The 22,038-nt window shown below is 48.5% G+C and overlaps 1 protein-coding gene and 1 pseudogene across 4 annotated transcripts in view; both read right to left on the bottom strand.

Moving 5' to 3' along the window:
• YAP1 (Yes1 associated transcriptional regulator) overlaps nucleotides 1-22,038 on the bottom strand; it is a 107,494-nt gene that overhangs the window by 58,079 nt on the left and 27,377 nt on the right. The gene's annotated exons all lie outside the window — the stretch shown is intronic.
• Nucleotides 15,258-15,386, bottom strand: LOC116859087 (annotated as a pseudogene).

The following is a 22,038-nucleotide window of genomic DNA, read 5'->3' as shown; positions in this document are numbered from 1 at the left end:
TCAGGCTCCCTGCTCAGCGGGGTGTCTACTTCCCCCTCTCCCTCTGCTACTTCCCCCCGCTTCTGTGCTCTTGCTCTCAAGAAAATATATAAAATCCTTAAAAAAAAAAAAAGCCAGAATATTAAGAAACACAATTTCTTTTACCACTAGAGTATTAGCTTCTTGAAGTAGATGGACCTGGGAGATTGCTAGACCCCAGCACTGTTCAGGGAGTATGTGCTGATTTTAATGACTTACATCAAAACGTGGGTGATTAAGATTTCATATAAATGCTAATCTGAAAAAGGGCTGAAAAGAATTTTGTCAAACTATACTAATCCTACCAGTCAAGAAGTGGACAGAGAACATGAACAGACATTTTTCCAAAAAAGATATCCAAATGGCCAACAGACGCATGAAAAAGTGCTCCACATCACTGGGCATCAGGGACTGGGCATCAGGGAAATAGAAATCAAAACCACAGTAAGATCCCACCTCACACCAGTCAGAATGGCTAAAATTAACAAGTCAGGAAACGACAGGTGTTGGCGGATGTGGAGAAAGGGGAACCTTCCTACACTGTTGGTGGGAATGCAAGCTAGTGCGGCCACTCTGGAAAACAGTGTAGAGTTTCCTCAAAAAGTTGAAAATAGAGCCACCATATGACCCAGCAATGTAGTGATCCGAAGGGGCACGTGCACCCGAATGTTTATAGCAGCAATGCCCACAACAGCCAAACTATGCAAAGAACTTAGATGTCCAACAACAGGTGAATGGATAAAGAAGATGTGGTGTATATCAACAATGGAGTATTATGCAGCCATCAAAAGAAATGAAATCTTGACATTTGCGATGACGTGGATGGACTAGAGGGTATTATGCTGAGCAAAATAAGAGATAATTATCATATGAGCTCAATGATATGCAGAATTTGAGAAAGAAGACAGAGGATCATAGGGGAAGAGAGCAAAAAGTGAAACAAGATGGGACCTGGGAGGGAGACAAACCATAAGAGATTCTTAATCTCAAACAAAATGAGCGTTCCTGGGGGGTGGGGGGCAGGGACAGGGTGGTGGGTGATGGACAGTGGGGAGGGCATGTGCTATGGTGAGTGCTGTGAAGCGTGTCAGCCTGTACCCTAGGCAAAGAACACACTGTATGTTAATAAAAGATCTATTCTACTTCTAAAAATGCCGAATTATAAATAACAGAATGAAAATATATAAACCCAGGAGATGAAATTAAGCAAAACTCCTAAACCAGGGTTTTCAGAGTCAGAACCATGCCTAGTTATACACAGCATGGAAACAAACTGAAGATTCAGCTTAGCCTGTTCCTAAGAAGAGTCAAGATACTGAACTTACTACAAGAAAGTAAGTGTGAAAGCCTACAGCCCCTTCAAAGTATGTACATAAATCTTCGTATTATCTTGGATAAAAGCAGCTGGATCCGTGAGCAAGATGAGCGCAATGACCTCACGGTGGGGCCGCTGACGAACTGGCCATCGGCGGGCGGGTGGGACAGGGCGGCTGTGCTGCGACCGAGGCCCATGCGGGCAACTCCCTCTCCTGCGCACACAGGCCACCTCTCCCACTGGCTTCTGTCTTTTTTATCTTACGCTGCGGAATCCACTCTCACACATTGGATGGCTTAGCAAAATGCATACAGAACCAAAAAAAGGGCGGAAATCCTGGAGTAAACTGTGAGCAGCAGACTTTCTGCAGAGTCCCTTGAGTTCATTGCAGCTGCGGTGTCAGGGGCTTGACATCTCCCGTAGGAAACACGTCTCACGAAGCTCAAACCTAGCCCTTGAACATGCACAGATTCTGCCCTTATAAAGAATAACAATATGGGGGCATCTGGGTGGCTCAGTGGGTTAAGCCTCTGCCTTTGGCTTGGGTCATGATCTCAGGGCCCTGGGATCGAGTCCCACATTGGGTTCTCTGCTAAGCAGGCAGCCTGCTTCCCCCTCCCCTCTGCCTGCCTCTCTGCCTACTTGTGATCTCTGTCCTAAAAAAAAGAAAAAAAAAAACAATATTATTGTCACATCTTCAAATTCCTGAGGAAACCATAAGAACATGAAAGGATCCTTGCAGTTTCGATGGGGAGAGCCCAAACTCTCACCTCCCCAAGACCACTGTTCAACAGGGAGGATGATACTGTGCCCCTGCTTTAAGACTCCTCAGGAAGGAAAACAACAACAACAACATCACTGAAGAACAAAACATAACAACCTGCAATGTATTAAGACAAAGGGATTTGTCCGGGGGCAGAGGACCAGGACGTGGCAGAGCTCAGTTTTCACTCAGAACTGATGCAAAATCTGCACTTTGTCCTCCAGAGGACTTCCTCTCCTGCTGTGAGAGCTTTTGGGGTGGTAATCAGATTTCTTAAGACTGACCTTTCCATCTCCGAGCTAACCATTGCAAAAAGGAAGCAGAAGGAGACAGAACCTTTGCAACCGCATGCAGCTCAAAAACCCTGGACCGCATTCCTCTGCATCTCTCCCACTCAAATATGGAGGGATTATGAGAGTTGAGGAAAGTTCCCAGGCCTTTCAGATGACCAGATCAATGACACACAAACATAACTTCTCATAGATCCTCAGACACTAGGTGAAGAGGCAGGGAGAAACCCTCTATACTGGTTCTGAATGTCAAGAAACGTCCCACAGGGGCGCCTGGCTGGCTCAGTGGGTAGAGGGTGAGACTCTTGATCTCAGGGTTGTAAGTTCAAGGCCCACGGTGGGTGCAGAGATAACTGAAAAAAAAGAGAAAGAAGCGTCCCACAGACACTGTCCCACAGTGAGATACACGTGCCGCCTCCCCACGGAAACCCTGGGATGGGCTGCGCAAAACCAAGGGGCCGAGCTCTGCGGACTGCCCTCAGGGTCTGCAGCCCCTCCTGGGAGCCAACAGGGCCAACCACGGCATAGGACGGCCTGGGGGTGGGCACACTCAAGACCTCCCTCCCAAAGAGCAGACCCTCGCCCGAGGGCTCTCATTCACCGCCCGGACAGTCCCGCCCGAACAAAGGACAGGGTCGCAGGACCATGGAGGGGCCTCGGCCCGCGGCCAGGAAGCAGCGCAGCCTGAGCGGACGCGTCCTTCCGCTTCCAGCGTGGCTTTTCACCCCACCTCACTGATCTCCGTCTAGAAACGGTTTTTCTAAAAATGCTAAACTGCCACTCTGGCAGAACAGAATTTCTTCGAGGAATGTAATTTAAAAAGAGACTCAGAATCCTTTTAAATGCTTTCTTTTCCGATTCATCGACTATGAAGGCTCATCCAGGACGAGCCACTGAGTCCCGCCGTGAGAACAGAGAATGCACAGCCCGTCGCCAGGGGACGTTAGCGATCAGTCACTGCTGACACTGGGAGACACATAAACTGGTCATGGGGCTATTCTGCTTTACTATTTCTCTTCCTTTAAACTGGTGGTTTGTACTCTAAACATGTACGCTGCTTTTTGTTTTTCCTACTTTGTTTCTTAATTTAGAAGCAAGACTTCGGACTCTTAAGGTACAGAAAGGGTAGCATCAAGCTGCCTCCTTAACTCGGCATGGCCGTCTTCCCATCGTGTCTGAGTGTTGGCTTCCAAGGCTCCTGCCAAATGGTCTTTCAGAATCTCCAGAAAGTAGCTCTTTCTACTCTTCATGTCAACAAGTCCTGTCACACACACACACACACACACACACACGCTTTCCCGGAGGAGCAGGAAGCCCGCTCTGGAACTGGACCCTAAGAGAACGGCTTAGACAACACGCATCTCATTAAAAAATCCCCTACGAAGTCGAGTGTTGTCAGCGCCCTATAGCCAGCAGCTGTGGAAGCCTGATACGAATCTGATTCTTTTGAAACATCTGCTATGTTTCTCAAGACTACGTCAGGTCATCTCCTCCCCAGCTGGCCTTTTATAAAACACCTGATTCTACCAAACCTTCTCAAGACCCAAATCCCTCCTCTCAGAAGCTTCTCTGTGGAATGGCAAGAAAAAGGCGGCAGACAGGGATTCAAGTCCCAGCTCTGACAGTGACAATCTGGGTTGTACGGGCAGGTCACTCTGGCCAACAGCTTCATCGCCACGATTTATTTCCTCACTCGCCAAGGCTGCAAGGATTAAACACAGCAGTAGGTCTACAAGCACCTAGCACTGTGGCACCCGGCACACGAAAGGCCCTCAAGTCTGTTTCCTGACTTCATCCCTGCACTTGTCCAACACAGACAGAAAACCCCAGTGCAGGGACGGGTCAAGTCAGGAAGACCAGCAGCGAGAGAAGAGTCATGTGAGGCAAGGACGGCAGGTCTCGGGGAAGGAGACAGAAACGATGACAATGTCTCTATACCATCAGTTCAGCGCGCAAAGGGCTTCCCGCTAAGAGGAAGAAGGAACGAGGGAGGGAATAATGCAAGTATAGGCGTCCTGGCTCCCGGGACAGGAGCGACAGGGAAATCTGGGAATAAAAGAAAGTTCAACCCTGCGACCAGACGTCTCAGAGAGTCGCTGGTGAAGATCTCTTCATAACTGTTTTTTCACATAAGCCACAAGAGACTCTAGTCTGTTGACATAAACCAAGACAAGGTGGGGGAGGGGGACAACATTTCTTATGTACCAGCAAAGCCATTCCAATAAATTCTAAGATGGTCTTCAAATTCTTGGCTGTATTAGCAAATACTGAATCCATTCCTTACAAGGGAGCCTCAGCAACATAATGAGAAACAAATTTCACAGCTATAAAAAAAATACTGATGAGTTTCTCTTTTTTTTTTTTTTTTTTGAGGTGGAGGATGGGGGAGAGGTAGAGAGAGAAGCTCAAGCAGACTTCGAGCGGGGCTCGATCTCGTGACCTTTAGATCTGCGTGTTACATACACCACGGGCTGCACTGGCCAAGGTCCTCTCCACTCCGTGCCTTTAACTTAAAACAAAACTAAACAAAACAAAAAGCACTGTAGACTTTCAACAACTGAGTTAATAATGTAACAACATTTTTATTCAGAGCAATGGTTCTCAATTTAGAAACGGGGCTGGGGGGATGGCATTTTGGTTATCCCAGTCCTGCAAACATGTAATGGAGGAGAGTTGGAGGAGAGTGCTGGATGCCTGACTTCCTGCAATGCTGTCTTCACCAGCTTCAGAAGGCCCTACCAGACACTCACGTAGGCAAAAGCCGTATTTACACATAAAACTCCACTTCACACATAAAGTATATTTTGCACAGTTTTAATTACATGCCAAACTTTCTGGAAGACAATTAACTCCATTTAGTTTTGCCAGGAAATCTTTTAACAGTAATATCCTTTCTGGATAATCTCATTATTGACAGTAAACCCCCCCTGGTATTTTTAGTTGCCAACTCAACACACTTGGTCTTTATTCAGAACTGTCACACTCAGGGAACTCACAGACGCCAGCAGGGGACCACTTTACTACAACTTCTAGAACAGTCATACCCAAGCATGTATGTTAATATACATATCACTGTACCATAAATTACTTTATTTCCCTCCACATCGCATACTGTTGATTTATAAAATTATGTAATTAATGGTATATGAAGTTTGTTTAAATTCAATTAATCAAACATATGCTGTATTATCAGGGGTAGGATCTAGTGCTTCATAAGCTGCTTACAACACCCAGTGCTCATTCCATCACGTGCCCTCCATCTCCCCACCCCCCATCCTCCAGCAACCTAGAGTTAGAGGAGTCTCTCACAAATTTTATTTTAAAATAACAAATACTTCCCTAAAAATTTCCTACTAAAAGGGGCTGAAGGAGAGACAGCGCTGAGAAGCACGAACTAGAGGACGCCTGAGGGGTCAGTGGGTTAAGTGTCTGCCTTCAGCTCAGGTCATGATCCCAGGGATCCAGCCCCATGTCAGGCTCCCTGCTCAGTGGGGAGCCTGCTTCTCCCTCTGCCCCTCCACTTGCTTGTGCTAATAAATAAATAAAACCTTAAAAAAAAAAAAAAAAGGAGCAGCATGAAGTCTGGGCAGAGAAAGCGTGTCTCTGACGCACCTCTCCCGTGGGGCCCAGAGCTGCCCTCCCACCCTCTCTCGCGAGCTCGGGGTTGCCCGCACGTGCTCAGTAACCATGGGAGGAACTGAAAGCTTATTCCAGTGGCTTGTTCTTGAGCCACCAAGAAATACTGTGACCTAAATCCTAAACAGGGTCAACTGTCCTGCAGGGCCTGGCATCTTGTGAGTCACGAGTCAGCAAAATTTTGAGAGCACGAAATCTCGTGCCCGTGACTGTTGGGGAATGAGACCCAGGGCACTATTTCTACACCAAATGCTAAGCGCGGCACCGCAGCTGCACAGAGACAGCGGTGAGGGCACAAAGCTGCTGGTGTCCCGGGACAGAGGCAGACGGAGAATGAGGAATTCAGTGTCTCCTAAGTGTCACTCCAACCCTCTGTCTGTAACATGCTACAATGTAGTTTAAAATCCAGAACAAGTATCAAAAATGAGGCTGCTACGAACTAACCACATCCCGACTATTCACTGCCTTTCACAGACACTTCTGAAATGTTTTTCTTCTAAACCAGTAAAACCCACCTTTCACAAAATCCCAGCAGTTAATTTTATTATCTTCTTTTTAAGATTTTATTTATTTGAGAGGAGAGAGGAGAAGAGAGCACGAGGGGAGGTACAGGGGGGCAGATGGAGAGGGAGAAGCAGACTCCCCACTGAGCAGGGAGCCCGATGCAGGACCCGAGCAGAAGGCACCAACAGGAGCCCCCAACAGTGTAGTCTTAGAGTGTCTGTACCTGCCCAGGGCTACCCACCAAACTGGTTCTTTTCCAACTCTGCTGACATTCTGTGATGTCTGATGCTACAAATCAGTTGTAAGAATTTAACAACATAATTAATAAACTATATGAGTAGAAACTTTCTAGAAATACATCTGACAAGTGTTTAACCTCCTAAAACATCTTTCCGACCCTCTTTGTTGTGTTGCAATAGGGAAAAACCACAAAATCTAGCAGTGGTGACCTTCTTATAGTAACTCCCAATCAAATGCATCTTTGTGAAATCATCTTTGCTACATGGGCTTGTCATTCAACTGTTAATGGAAGGGATAGAACATCCTAATTTTTCCGGGGCACTTGGCTGGCTCAGCAGAGCATGAAACTCTCGATCTCAGGGCTGCGAGTTCAAGCCCACACTGGAGGCAGAGATTCCTTAATAAATAAAAGTTAAAAAAAAAAAAAGTGTTGAAACAAAACCACCAGTCTCATAAAAAAAAAAGAAAGAAAATTGCTAACTTTTCCCAATAAAGGTAAACAAAAAAACGAAATGACAGACGTGTGCTCTGCTTCTATGTTAAAGACATCTGCGCAAGCAAGTCACTATCATTCCTAAAGTAAGACAATTCATACTAACCTATGTGTGTTAAGACCATAAACCCTCAATATCTCATGAAAAGCCAAATAGTCAAACTAAAGGATTCTTTTTATTAAGAAAAACTGACTTTTAGGAAATAACAAAAATAAGATTGAAGTTGGAAAACCAGGTGTAGTACAAAATAGACGTGAGCAACATTTTAATTTTTTAAAAGTTCTATTACAGCCATCAGGCCCTCAGAATACTACGATGGCAGGACTGGTTTTAAAATTTAGAAGAGTGGGCAGTCAGCCCGGATTTATTGCTCACTTATCAAGCCCATGTTTGTCGTGCAAGTGTTATTTATAGAGTCACATGCTAGACGCTCTTCCCAGCGAGCTAAACCTACACGCTTAATTGATTCTAGGAACAATGACACATTGTGTTCAATCTAATCCTTCTATGAGCTACAATTCCTAAGCCACAACCATATCCTTTTGTAACTGTATAGATCGACCATGGACTAGTTTCAGAACCCCCAAAGTCAGAGATGTGCACGTACTGTAACTTCTTGATAAGGATGAAAAGACTTACATACTCTGCCCTTGGGATAACATGACGCTTATAGTATTGGAAAAGTAGAACCTTAAACTGAGCTATCACTAGAGGCTATTAAAATTGGGCTAAAATATGAAGAAGTGTGGGCAGAAACAGAGATGCAAACGTGACAACTGATGACTCTCCACAAACTGTACGGCACTGTAATCTGACCCCATGTCCTCAGGATAAATAAAATTAACATCTGCTCACAAGTATGAAATCAATTTAAACACGACTTAACCACGTTTCCTGAGACGAGTGACATGCTGAAATGCGGCTCCCCTGGAAGGGGTCACGGGAACAAGCCAAAACTCAAGGGGACGCTTCCTGAAGCCAGCACCGAGTTCTCCGATGGCTTTCTTCTGTAGTTACGGCCCGTGACGTTCTATTCATAATGCCACAGTGACCAAACACATTCTCCCCAAAAGTTCCACAGAAGGATTTCTGTGCCCTGATTTCATGACACAGACAACAGCAGCGGTCACAGACCTACTGAGAGTCACAGCTGTGTGAGAAGAGCAAAGACCAGAATTCAAGTCCTGGGATTCGGAATCAGGAGGTCTACCTAGCTCCCTCCTTCAGAGTCACCTTAAAAGAGAGGGGCGCCTGCGTGGCTGAGTTGGCTGCCGGCCGACTCGTGGTTTCAACTCAGGATGTGCTCTCAGGGTCGGGAGACTGAGAGACCCAGGCCGGGCTCTGCACTTGGGAGAGTCTGCTTGTCTCCCTCTCCCTCTGCTCCTCACCCCACTATACTCTCTCTCTCTTAAATAAAATCTTTAAAAAGAGAGATGGAGAGAAAAGACGGGGAAATTAAATTTTCAGAATTTAAAAAAAAAAAAGCTGAGAAATTTAAAGAGACAAATGTTATTCAAAATGCAGTCCTTCAACCACTTACATCAGAATCACCTGGAATATTTACTAGCACAGGGAGACCAGAGGGTAAACGATCTAGCAACTTCCATACTCTTCCACAACCTGAGATCCCTACAGAAAATAAGAATTCATTTTTTTTTAAAGATTTTATTTATTTAACAGAGAGAGAGAGATCGCAAGCAGGCAGAGAGGCAGGCAGAGAGAGAGAGGGGGAAGCAGGCTCCCTGCTGAGCAGAGAGCCCGATGTGGGGCCTGATCCCAGGACCCTGGCATCATGACCTGAGCCGAAAGCAGAGGCTTAACCCACTGAGCCACCCAGGCGCCCCATAAGAATTAATTTTTACCCAGAAAACCAGACAGAATCCTTTCTCTTCAGAAGATGACGGCTGGTTTTCTCCCATGCCCGTTGTGTTCACACTGACACTCCTCAGCAAATACTGTATTAAATGAAACCACGACAGGTCAGAGGTCAGGAAGTGGCCTTTCTTGTACCCCGTTTGAAGACCTGGCAGGACTCTCCTCTCACTTTGTAACTGTCCATCTGGGGAGCGGGAGAAAACCCGAGAAGACAGTCAACAGGTGTGCTGAGCGCCCGCTCTGCCCTGAGCAGCCGCAGCGGGACAGAGGCCGGGGGTCCTCGCGCAGGGACGGACTCGCGCCACAGGTTCAGGCAGCAGACGACGCTATCACCAGCTTTGTGCGTCTCACCAGACCCCAGCGGCTTCCAAATAAGGATCTGCTCCCTGTGCTGGCTCCTGTGTCCGCCGCAAGGGAACCACACTGGCTGCACGGCCCGTGCTCAGCGCTGGGATGCGACAGAACCTCAGCTGCCTGGAAGATTAGGGCGGGGCCGGCCCCAAGGTCCGGGGAGGAGCTCCCAGACGCCAGAGCGCCAGGAGGGCGGTCAGGAAAACCCGCGGTACCGGGCGCCTGGGCGGCTCAGCCGGTGAAGCATCTGCCTACGGCTCAGGTCCTGATCGTGGGGTCCACGGACCCAGCCCTGCATCGGGCTCATCACTCAGCCGGGAGCCTGCTTCTCCCTCCGCCCCTCCCCCCGCTCATGCTCTCTCTCTCTCTGTCAAATAAATAAACAAAATCTTAAAAAAAAAAAAACCCACAATAACCCTAAGCAAAGTCGGCAGACGGGCCTACCGAAACAGACACATACAGACCTTGTAACATGAACTGCTGGGCATCTCTACGCCCACATTTTGATGAAAATAATACCATTACCTTATACATTTTTCTTTAATCACCACTTGCCTTAATCACCACTTGCCTTAAGCAATAGTCTAGTAACATGCAGAATGTCTCCAATCATCTAAATTAAATAACTGGGCGAGGGACCCCGAGCCTGCCAGTCAGCGCGTGCACGTTCTCCGCGGCCCTCTCGCCACATGGTGAGCAATTACCAACGGCCTCCACAGAGATGAGCAGCAGGCAGAGTCTTACTGGGCCTTAACTGCCTTTCATTAAATGTTACACAGAAATTATCTTATTCTGATGTTTCTTCACAGTTAGCTGTCACTTTAGAAGAGATTACCCGGCTAACTTTTTGTTAATGCCTCCAGGCTCCAGGATCAGAAGACAGAATGTGACATGCTGCAGGAAAGACACTGTGTTGACTCACTTGAGACTCCAGGTACCTAACCTTGGTCAAGTCCTGTGACGTGTCTCAACCTCAACTTCAGCTTCCAACAGGTAAGAACCAACACTGCACTTTTTGAATGTCTACTGAACCATTCATTCATATAACTATTTTCAAAGTAAATAAATACGTGATGGTAGCTCCTGGAAAAATTTTTAATTGTGTAAATTTATTATAAATTCTAATTAGGTAACACACAGTGTAGTATCAGTTTCAGATATACAATACGATGACTCAGCTCTTCCACACATCACACATCCCCTGGGGCTCGTCAGGACAAGCGCCCTCCTTCATCCCCTGCCCACTTCCCCTCAGGTCACCATTCGTGTGTTCTCTGTACTTCAGAGTCTGTTTCTTGGTTTGCGTCTCGGTTTTTTTCCCTTTGTTCGTTTGTTTCTTAAATTCCACATATGAGTGAAATCATATGGTATCTTTCTCTGACTTATTTCACTTAAAACAATCCTCTCTAGTTCTATCCATGTCATTACAACTGGCAAGATTTCATTTCCTGTTATGGCTGAGTAACAGTCCCCTGGACTATATAGCACACCTTCCTTCTTGATTCATCAGCTGATGGACACTAGCGGAACATTTATGTTGAATGGAGTGACAGACCCACTGAGCTAAACTCCAGTTATTGGTATTAATTGATGATGAAGGAATGAATAAACTCTACATGAAGAACTACCACAGATACTATTAAGGCGGTCGGCCAGCCCTATGTATTTTAAATGTGGCAAAGAGAGAGTAGGATTCTTCCACCCAGGGCCAAGCAGCCCCCACCCATCTTCCCACTACCCATTAGGTTCTCTTCCTCTAGTTACGCCATCCACGCTGTTTTTTTTTTTTTTTAAGAAAATGAAAGCTAGACACTCATCCAAGCCACGCTGACCTTATTAATAAGTACAGAGAAAATGCAGCAGTCTATCCACTCTGGATTATAAATCCAGACTAAATGCCTCCCTTCAGGCTCCTCTGGACTTAACGTGTTCATTAAAAAGAGAAAACTCACTGTGTAAATTCCCCAGTCCACCAGAATGAGAGTATTTTTTCAGGCTGAAAACTAGCATTCAACTTGATTAAAAAAAAAAAAAAAGATTTTATTTATTTATTTGACAGAGATCACAAGTAGGCAGAGAGGCAGGCAGAGAGAGAGAGAGGAAGGGAAGCAGACTCCCCGCTGAGCAGAGAGCCCCATGCAGGGCTCGATCCCAGGACCCTGGGATCATGACCTGAGCCAAAGGCAGAGGCTTTAACCCAGGCGCCCTCAACTTGGCTTTTTTAAAGTCGCAACTGAAATGTGATCCTGTCAGTGAAAATCGTTTTCGTCTGTGAACCTTGCAAGTTAAATGACTATGAAATTCAGTTATACTATGAAATATATTAACACTGTCTTGAAGGGTACTTTTTTGGATGCCGGTAGAACAGGTCACACCAAGTCACAGTTATTATGGTCCTTCCGAGGAAGTTGATGCGGAGGCTCCGCTGCAGACATGGAGCCGCAGGCACCACCCCCTTAGAGCGGGCGAGCAGGCTGCACTCGGGACTTCACAGGAGACGCTGCTCAAGGAACGGGCTGGGGTTCTCAGGGTCTGCTTCCAGGAGGAGCCCCTGTGCGGGGAGGGGCCAGCTCCCGACTCTGGATGAAGATGCCAAATGCCCAGCGGTTTACTGAGAACAAGTCCAAGCTCCAGGGCTCTAAAACAGGCGGACGCTGGTAACCAGGGAGTTTCACTAAAATTCTCTTTTGTTAACCCAAATGATTAATAACTGACAGAGGTTCACAAAAGCAGGAATTTTATTTGGTTATTTATGGAACTCATTTTGTTAGACTTGTAATTCACATACAACGTACTTACATAAAAATAATGATTCTTTAAAGTGGTGTCAGAACCACTAGATTTTTAAGGTGAGAAAGCTAAAATAAATTATATTTTTGTGTAAAAAAAAAAAAAAAAAGACCTCTAAGCGAGTGTTTCATAAAGCCTTTTGTCCTGCACAGCCCCAGCGAGGAGGGGCAGGGCCGGGGGGCGGAGCAGGCTGTTGCGCCGGCCCACAGTGGCCCAGGCTGCGTGTGCAGCCGCGGAAGGCATTCGGCACCACTGCTCGGGACGGAAGAGTGCAGCTGCGGGACAGACACCAACTATTAACGTGGCTCGAAAGGGACGGCTGAGACGAGGCCTAACTGGAACGCCCCAGTCTATCCAGACAGAGTCCAAGTGGAGAGAGCAGTCAAGTCACCAAAGGAAAAGCACTCTAAAATTCTTAAAATAGGAAAATACACTTTACACCTGAGGGAAAACTTCACCCACTGACTATCTCACGTCGCCCAGTCTCTACTCACCATACCCTGGCCTTCGAGCCCCCAACCCCCACCCTGGCAAAAGCCTTTGAGGCCAGCCCCCATGTCCACTCCCAGGATGGCTCCCCAGGGCTCACCCCACCTCTGCTCAGCCCCTAAGAGCTCCAGCTGCCCTCGCCCTTTTCCTTGATGACTTTGAGCACCGCCACCACACGGACCCACGGTGAAGCCCGCGTGTTCTTCAGCCCCCACTAGAGCACAGGCTGGTGCAGGCTCAGGACTCGCCACACAGAACTGACGTTCATAAGTGTCTTACAGAATAAAAGAGAACAATCGTGCAATCGTGCAGATTTAGGACGCTATATGGAAGCTTGAAGCATTGTGGGGAAAAGGACCAGACCACCATAACAAGTACTATGGCGGAGAAGAAATCCAAGGATCTGAGAATTCATCTCACTGCTAGTATTAAGCCAAACTCTGAATCTATTACGTGATCATTTCAGATGCATGAGTTAAAGCAGAAACACATCTGTAGGGGCACCTAGGTGGCTCAGCCAGTTAGGTATCTGTGTTCAGCTGAGGTCATGATCGCAGGGTCCTGGGATCGAGTCTCTCTGTTCGGATGAAAGTCTGCTCTTGCCTTTCCCTCTGCCTCTCTCCTCCCCCTCCTGCTCATGCTCTCTTCTCTCTTGTTGTGCACTCTCTCCCAAATAAATAGGTAAAATCTTAAAAAAAAAAACCAAACCTCTGTATCAAGAGAATTGTATGTGATAAGAAAGTAGCATCAGGGGGCGCCTGGGTGGCTCAGTGGGTTAAAGCCTCTGCCTTCAGCTCAGGTCATGATCTCGGGGTCCTGGGATCGAGCCCCGCATCGAGCTCTCTGCTCAATGGGGAGCCTGCTTCCTCCTCTCTCTCTGCCTGCCTCTCTGCCTACTTGTGATCTCTGTCTGTCAAATAAATAAATAAAATCTTAAAAAAAATAGAAAGAAAGTAGCATCAGGGAGAAGACCCAGTATTTGTTCAAAGAGCCCCTCAAGATCTCAGAATTTCTTAATCCAACATATTCATGTTACAGACTGGGGAAACGGCCAATCAACAGTAAAATGGACTTGCTCTTCTATAACAGAAGTGTCCAAATAAACAAAATGTGGTGGCCTCTGTAGGCAGGGAAGTTGACGAAGGAAAGTAAGGCACAAACAAAAAACTGCTAGTTTAAGGAAGTTCCAAAACTATGTAGAAAAAGCCGGGAGAAAATCACCAATATTAGGTAAAAAAAAGATCCCAAATTTGCACTGCAAAAGAAACAATGAACAAAATGAAAAGATCAAACCTTTGGATTTGGAAAAAATATTTGCTAAACCAGGTATCCGATAAAGAGTTAACAGCCAAAATATACAGGGAACTCATACAACTTAATAGGGGGGTAAAAACCCAGCCAAATTAATCCAGTTAAAAATGGACAGAGGATCTCAATAGGCATTTGTCTGAAAAAGATACACCAATGGCCAACGGGTATTTGAAAAGATGCTCAGTGTCACTTATCAGCAGAGCCACGCAGACCACAATGTGGCACCTCACCCCTGTCAGCTAGCATCCAAGACGAGAGGCAGCCAGTGCTGGCTTGGGTGGAGGAGAGGGAGCCTTTGCGTACCACTGGTGGAGTTGTAAACTGAGCAGTCACCGCGGAAAACACAGCAGTCACCGCGGAAAACACCGTGTGGGGCCCTCAAAAAGCTAAAACAGAAATACCATGTCATCCCGCAATTCCATGTTTTGTTATTTACATGAAGGAAACAAAACCTCTAAGACACCAATAAGACGTACGCTCTCCCAAGTTCACAGCAGCACCACTTCCAGTAGCCAACACACAGCAACAACCCGCATGTCCATCTAAAAGCGGACGAAGAAGCTGGGTGTCTCTACACATACAATGAAGTATTACTTGGCCACCAAAAAAACCAAGGGACTTCTGTCATTTGTGGTGACAGGCAGGGACCTTGAGGACATAATGCTAAGTGCAATAGGTGAGACAGAGAAAGACAAAGACTATATGATCTCATACAGTAAGATGTCTAAGATTTTAAGACGTGAAATCTTAAAAAGGAAAAAACTAAACTCACAGAAAAAGAGATGAGGCGGTGGGCGAAGGGAGGGTGAGCGGAGGCAGGTGGGGCATCAGCTGTGAGGTGCCGCTGTGGGAGGAAAGGCAGGAGGACCACATGCAGCACTACTATGGGGCACAGGAGGGAGTGGCTCACAGACTCAGTCCCCAAGAGTTCTCATCCCAAACAAAAAAGGTATTTTGGCTTTTGTTTTTTTAAATAATGTATTTATTTATTGAGAGAGAAGAAACATGTGAGCAGGAGGGAGAGGGAGAGACTCTCAGGCAACTGAGCTGACCACGGAGTCCCATATGGGGCTCGATCCACGTCCCTGAGATCATAACCTGAGCTGAAACCAAGACTCAAGACACTCAACTGAATGAGCCCCCAGGTGCCCCTTCTTTTTCTTTTCTATGCACCACCCCCACAGTTCCCCACTAAGAAACTGTACAGCTGAGTTCAAATCGCAGGCATCAGAAAGGCCCGAGGGCAGTGGACAAGCCTCACCCTGGGAGAACCACCCTCGGATCATGGCTTCTCCCTGCCAGGTAGTTTTCCCTTTTCTCGTATTTTGTATCTACCTCAGATGGTGGATGTCGACCAGACTTACCTATGGTAGCCGCTTCACACTACTTGTAAGTCACCTCCTGGCCCTGCACACCTGAAACTGAACTTGTGCCCTGCTGTACCTCAGTTCTACCTCACTAAAACTGGCGGGGAAAATCCCACAACACTTTGTTCTTTCAATAGCCAGTTTAGGTCTCATGAAGCAGTCTTAATGATCTTTTGCAAAGTTGTTATACTAGTTACAGTGTTTTACTGACTACCCATTTTAATCCTACAAGTTCTTAACTTGATCATGTTCCTAACTAGATCCCTAAGAATGATCATGATACTAGGTATAGAAGAACAAAGATGGTTAGAAATATTTCAGTTTAAAGGGATCCTAAGTCTACAAAATGTTTCTAATTATTTTCTTTGTTTTCCTTCTTTTTATAGACTAAGACACAGAATAACAAACTTAAGTCAGGCACTGTGAGGAAAAGCAGAACAGGCATCATCTGTTCTGACTCGGGCTATCCAAGCCTTTTTCCCACCAAAACGCACCTGCACCAATCAAGGCAGACTCTGGACTGTTTTCAGATCATCCCCTTGCGTCTCAGGCACAGCCAGAGTCTCCTGCGTCAGTCTCTGGTGACTCAGCACAAATTAAAGAATCGTGGAGATCAAAAGGTAAACTTGCATGGAACAGCCCAGTGTCAGGACTAGAGGGAAACCTGCAGACCAGCGGCCCCATTTTACAGATGAGGACGTGGAGCGTGACCCTGAGAGGCTGCGGTGAGATGGTGGGACGGTGAGACACACATTTCCTGACTCAAGGGGTAGCGCTGGGACTGGTCTAAGGCATGATGGACAGAGCCTGCTCTAGAGAGGCCAGAATGAAAGGTGTGGGCCCTGCCCACCATCCCAACACCTGCAAACATCAAGGTCACTGGGAGAAGCAGCAGCTCCGGGTGCTTTGATGCTGATGACTCACAGGGTGAAAACCAGCTCCCGGCAAAGCCAGCTCCCAGCAAAGCCATTTTATCAGCATCTTGAAGCTTCTCATCAGGTGGCTGAGAGGCACTCACTGCACAGGGATGTGACCCACACCGGGCGGGACGCTTCATGGCCAGGTCAGCATCGTGCACCGGACACCGGTCCCTTCACGGGTAAGCGAAGGGCCCTCCTCCTTGGGATTCTGAGTGCCTGGTATTTGTTTACTATTAACTACTAATCATAACTGCCTTAAACTACAGGGAAAACACCTGGAAGTTATGCAAAGGCCTCTGCCAGTCACTCGTGGACACCAGCTGTGCTTAGTAAGGCGGTCTGGCCTCCAGCTAGGCAGGCGGTGACATGACACTTGCAGGGTGAGCACTGTCCTTGACCGGCTAAGTCCAATACTCCCTCGCTTTTTAGAGGACAGAATTGAGGTTCGTGATGGACACAGAGTATCCGGAAGAGGGAGAACTAGAATTCAAGTCCCCTTCCAATCAGCTTTTTCCTCTGCAACCCCAAACCTCTCCCATAGCACACAAAAACACTAAATCCACACCAGACAGTATTTAGTTCATTTAAAACACTTACTGAACATATACCAAGTGCCAAGTGCAGCTGACATCAAAATGAGTAAGACATGGTCCCTGACCTGGGGAAGTTTCCTCCTAGAGGGAAAGAGCCACCAGGGTACTGACATAAACAAGGATAGAGAGGGAAGCTCACCGTACTTTTACAGATTCTTGGTCCAGGTGGGAACACAGAGGACACAGAGCGGATAACTTCCAACATGTGCGATGAGTTGGTTGAAAAGGCAAGAAAAACCCTCCCCAAAGAAGGGGCGAACATGAGCTCTACCGGGGTGGTTTCTGCCCACTTCAGTAAAAGAGCCCCCAAACCCCCTCTAGCTAGAAAAGATTAACACGATACTCGTGATCGAATACATCTCTAGACATTACCAAATGTCTCCAGCGAGTGAGGACTACACCAACCACCGCTAAGTCTCAATAAAGATCACGTTCTCCTCCTGGGCACCCCACGCTGACAAGCTACATGAACACATACGTGGCCAGGGTGCCTGGGGAGCTCGCTCGGTTCAGTGACCGGTGTCCAACTCTTGATTCTGGCTCAGGGCATGACCTGAGGGGTTATGGGAGCAGAGAACCGCGTCAGGCTCCTTGCTCACTTTCTCTCTTCCTCTGCTCCTCCCCTGACTTGCACTCTTCCTCGCTTTCTCACAGAAATGAATAAATAAAATCTTAAAAAAACAAAAAACAAAAAACAAAAAAACAGGGGCACCTGGGTGGTTCAGGTCATGATCCCAGAGTCCTGGGATCGAGTCCCGCATCAGGCTCCCTGATCAGCAGGGAGCCTGCTTCTCTCTCTGCCGCTCCCTCCTGCTCTGCTCTCTCTCACTCTCTCTCAAAGAAAGAAATCTTTACAAAAGTAATAAAAAAATAAAAATAAACCAAGAATAAGCAAAAAACACAAATGCCAGGCCAACGGAGGCAAGCGTACAGTTTCAGCGGTGCGACCGGACCTGGGACTACATGAAGCATCAGGAGAGGGGCTGCCCCAGCTGTCCCCCTGACAGGACAGAAGGACAAATCCTGTCTTACCTCGTCCCCAGGGAGCGGACCAGAGCACTGGCACCATCAACAGGCCGGACGCCGCTCGAGCCACGGCCGCCGCAGAGACACCGGGAAACACTGTGCCCCAAGTACCGCCGCTTGAAGGACCAAATGCCGTGACTCTGACCCCAAACCTGAAGTCTCTGTGATCTTCCCGTGACAGAGACTTTCACTGACCAGCAAATGCCCCCGCATGCTCGCCCGGACCCGCAGGCCACGAGAGCCGAAGCCCACAGCGCAGCGGCTGGGAATCCTGCACGACCCTCCGCCCTTCGTGTGAGGACACTGAAGGGCAACCAGCCGCGTCACCTGAGACGCACACCTGGGGGCCCGAGCCGAGGGCGGCCTGCGCCGCTGAAAGCAGCCCGCGTTTGGGAGGACAGAGCCGCGGCGACCACACGGGCGCACTGCCGCGCTCCGCGAGCCGCCGCCCAGGCCCTAACCCCGCCGTTCACACGAAGAAACAAGGGCGCCGCGTGCTCACTGCAGTCCAGCCTCGGATGAAACGGGCGAGGGAGGACGAAGTGGGCCTTTCACCACAGAAGAAGCAAAGGTCACCGAGCACAGGAAAAGACGCGCCGCGCCCGGCCGCGGGAAGCCAGATGAAAAGCACACTGAGCCGCCGCCTCACGCCCGCGGGGGCCACCACGCACACACAGAGCACAGGGGCAGTGGGGCTGTGGGCCGTGAAGGACCCCTGCACGCTGAATGCAAGATGGGGCAGCCCCCACGGACACCGCGGCGGCCCTGCACAACACGGACATGAAGTTCCCCTGGGAGCCAGCAATTCTAGGTCGAGACAACCCCCAAAGAAGTGACTGCAGGGACTCCAGCAGCCGCGTGTCCACCAACATTCAGAGCAGCGTTATTCCCAACAGCACAAAGGTGGACACAATCTAAGGGCCCGCCGACAGGTGAACGCACAAAAACACCAGCAATGAGTAATTCCCAGCCACAAGACTGAAAGTCTAATACACAAAAGGACAAATCTTGTCTTATTTTACTTACAGGAAATATCTAGAATACACAAATGCACCGACACAGGAGAATCCAGGTTTCCAGGAGGGGCCGGGAGAAAGGAGAACAGAGCGTCACTGTTTAGTACAACACGCATAGGGTCTCTGTTGGATTACGAACACACTGGAAAGGGTGACGGGTCATGGCTGCACGATCCTGCGAGTGTAATTAATGCCAGCAAACTACACTTAAAAACGTCTACGCAGGAAATTGTACAGTATGGATGTACGTGGGATGTGCCACAATTTGAAAGAAACGCTTTTCAAGGCAAATAAATTGATCACACAAACGACTGGATGTTTCTCTTTCACAGCCTAAGACCTGGTGAAAATTCTCCTAAACACGCTATTGAATCACATTTTCAATTGTGTCTTCCCAGAATCGCAACCAGCTTCATCTCAAAGGAAGTCCAGTGAACCGGCAAACAAGGAAAAATTCAAAGCAAACGAGATCTGTGTGCAGCGTGTGCAGACTGTCCACACGCACGGAAAGCTCCCGTAGGCCCAGGCTCTGGCAGCCAGCATGCAGGGCAGCCCGGGAGGGCCCGCAAGTGCAGCGGAGCCACGGCCCACGAGCTCCAGCCACAAAAGGGAAGGAGGATGGACCAGCCTTGTAGGCCTACAGCACCGAGAGGGACGCCTTTCAGGTAAACGCTCCAGAGCTCGTCCCGCACTCCCAACAGGTGCCATTTAACAGACTGCGAACAGCAGACTATGCTGACTGGGGCGAGCCCTGGGCGCACTGCTGTAGGGCAGTCCCCACACCACGGTCACAATCACGGACACAGCTCCTAAATGGAATCCCAGATCATGAACACTCTATGTGGGCTGTAAAATGGTAATTTCAGCAAGGTCAAGAAAATGAAACTTCACACTAGGATTACAACTATATAAAAGAAAACACGGTTTGGATATATGTATTTCCATGAGGAAATGCAGACTAAAAAAAAAAAAAAGAAAGATTTGCATGCGTAAGATTTATCTCACCCGTTAAAGGTTTTAACACTCTTAATCGGATGAAATAAAAATATTTTAAGGATTAAAATCAGGCCAGTACATATGGTATTTTTAAATCAGTGCAGGCCATGGCACAAGTCTGCAGGCACTGTGGGAGCTGGGAAATAAACCCTCCCAGGTGCAACCCCAACTCTCCTGGGGACGTTGTCTCAAGGGGGAGGGAGCCGACCAAGCGACTGGACCACCACACACGTAGTAACTCAGGCTGAACCTGGTAGCTAAAGCTGTCGTCATGAGATTTTCCATCCCAACAATTTGCCATGTGAGGTAATTGAGCACTAACCCATCATTTCAAAAGCTCCCCAACTGCTGGCTGGCGATACTTCAGTTGGCCAAAGATGAAAAGACCCTGAGACTGCTCGTTTGACAGACACAAGACAAGAGACACCAAAGTGCCACTCCCAATTTTGTGGAAGGAAGTGAGCCCACTACTTGCACTCTTTCGTGGCCAACAGCCAGAGGGGAGCTGACCCAATGAAGTGTGCAGGGAACGTGTGTGGGGGCCCTCCTCCACTCTGGGCACTGCGGAGGGGGCCAGCGGTCCTCCCTGGCCCTCGTGCACGGGTCCCAGAAGACTGGCTGTCTTCTCCCTTCCTTGCTGACAGCTTTTCCTGGTCACTCAGCCTCGAGAAGTCAGAGGCTGTGACAGCCTCAGGGCGCACCGCAGGACCCCCGCAGTGCTGCAATTCCCCCCATACTCTTTCTCACGGAGCAGTTAGTCTCTGAATGGTCCTGAGGTGCAAGACCCAGCCCCAACCCCAGTCCCAGGTCGAGGCAGGACAAGAGCTTGAAGGGAAACGCATGTAGTATTTTACGCAGGCGCACACTAAAGTCATTTTCAGCTTCCCAAACAACTTCTTCTCACCTTCCCCGGAGCAGGAAAGCAGTGCTAAACCCTCTGTATGCCGGGCCCTGTTCACCGCCCACCCAGCTGTCACAGGTTTGGCCAGTCACCTCACATCCCCCCTCAGAAGAGTTGAAAAATGGGCAGCCCACCCCCCGCGCCCCGTCCACACAAGAACTCCTGAAACCCAAGTCCAGTCTCTCCCTTCCCTTCAGAGCAACACATCCAGCCTCCCCTTTCACGCCTCCCCTGGAGGGACCCCCACCGCCCCCCACATATCTCAGCAGGCGGTCCATTTCTCACGCAGCGCACACGTCACCCTCCCCGGCTTCCAGCTCCCTGCGCGGCCTAGGCCTCTGCCCTCACCCCGCAGCCCCTTCCACTCAGAGCCCGCAGCTGCTCGCTCAGGAAGCTGGAGGCCGACGGCGGGCCGGTCCCACCGGAACTGGCTCACGCTCCTGTAACGCACCGCTTTGGGGAAACAACCTCAAGTTTCCTCCCGACCTTCCAGTTTGGTGTCTGCCCACCGTGGTCACTTACACAGTTTAAAGAAACCCACGCTTCAAAGCGTGATAAAACTGCACAGCAACGTAGGAGAGATGCAAGACGATCTACCAGAATGCCACAAAGAGCAGGAAAATCAGGCTGTCTCGTGCTACTCATGGGAGGCGAACGGTTACCCCCTTACTGGAGGGCGGTCTGATCGCCCTCGCACATGAGCAGAGATCCTGAAAACACAGAGACAAATGTTACCAACAGCTACTGACATCCTGGGCAACTTATTTGGGTTTTTTTGGCCGTTCTGTTTTTCTCATTCTCCCCCTTCACTGAACCCCCACCCCCTGTGCAATAAAAAATATAATTAGTATTTGTTCTTTAAAATGGACTGATAAAATGGTGGGAAGCTGGCACAGCCATTTCGGACGTCGGTGTGCTGTACTGAGCACAATCAGACCGCCTCTCCGATCTCTCTACAGTGGCCCTGCTCGGACACCAGCACTAAGGCAGGCACACCCAGGCCCTCCCAAAACCACCCGTGTGCGGCACACGGTGAGCACACGGGACCTACCAGACCGAACGAAGCCCCGCTGAGCCATGCAGGGCTCCGCTGTCCGTCCTGTTCCCTCGGTTCGTATCTAGTACACAAGATTTTCCAAGCAG

Source organism: Lontra canadensis, unplaced genomic scaffold, assembly GCF_010015895.1.
Source record: "Lontra canadensis isolate GAN:19392208 unplaced genomic scaffold, GSC_riverotter_1.0 scaffold147, whole genome shotgun sequence".
NCBI lineage: Eukaryota > Metazoa > Chordata > Mammalia > Carnivora > Mustelidae > Lontra > Lontra canadensis.
This window is presented reverse-complemented; position numbering and strand designations above follow the sequence as displayed.